This window comes from Parambassis ranga, unplaced genomic scaffold (genome assembly GCF_900634625.1).
Source record: "Parambassis ranga unplaced genomic scaffold, fParRan2.1 scaffold_163_arrow_ctg1, whole genome shotgun sequence".
NCBI lineage: Eukaryota > Metazoa > Chordata > Actinopteri > Ambassidae > Parambassis > Parambassis ranga.
The window spans coordinates 58,193-58,722 of record NW_021144727.1 but is presented as its reverse complement, the minus strand read 5'-3'; the positions used below and the strand labels follow the sequence as shown (position 1 = coordinate 58,722).

The window sequence follows — 530 nt, the reverse complement described above, 5'->3', positions numbered from 1 at the left end:
ATGGGGAAGACTGCTGACTGGACAGATGTTGAATAAATAAAAAATAGTCAGCATGGTTATCCTCAGGAGCAATAATGGAAATATGACTCCCATCCATCACCCCTGCACACTGAGGTATACCCATCTTGATGGGTATAGTGGCATAGTAGTGTAGTAGACCCACTAAAGGTTCTAGCAGTGGAAGTGAGTTGCGGATAAACCACAGATAGAAGTTGGCTCATTTCATACGTGTATAAAACCTCAACCACGAAGGGACTCGAACCCTCAATCTTCTGATCCGGAAGTCAGACGCCTTATCCATTAGGCCACATGGTCTAGTGTGTTGCCACATAAACTTTTCTTTGTCAGAATGTTATGGCATAGTGTTCATAATAAGAGTTTTTGTTGGTGCAGTAGCCAGCGCGAATAGAATAGAATAAAAACAGTTTACATATGAACAGTTATTGCACAGGTGAGTGGAGTGAGAAGTGTCTGTAAGAAAACTGTACATAGTGCAATCAGAAACTAAATAAATAATGTGTTGTACACTG

At 40.8% G+C, this 530-nt stretch overlaps 1 non-coding gene across 1 annotated transcript; it reads right to left on the bottom strand.

The window, feature by feature from the left end:
- Window positions 1-241: 241 nt before the first annotated feature.
- Window positions 242-315, bottom strand: trnag-ucc (transfer RNA glycine (anticodon UCC)). The gene has a single exon. It is a non-coding gene; the product is annotated as a tRNA-Gly (tRNA).
- Window positions 316-530: the final 215 nt, after the last annotated feature.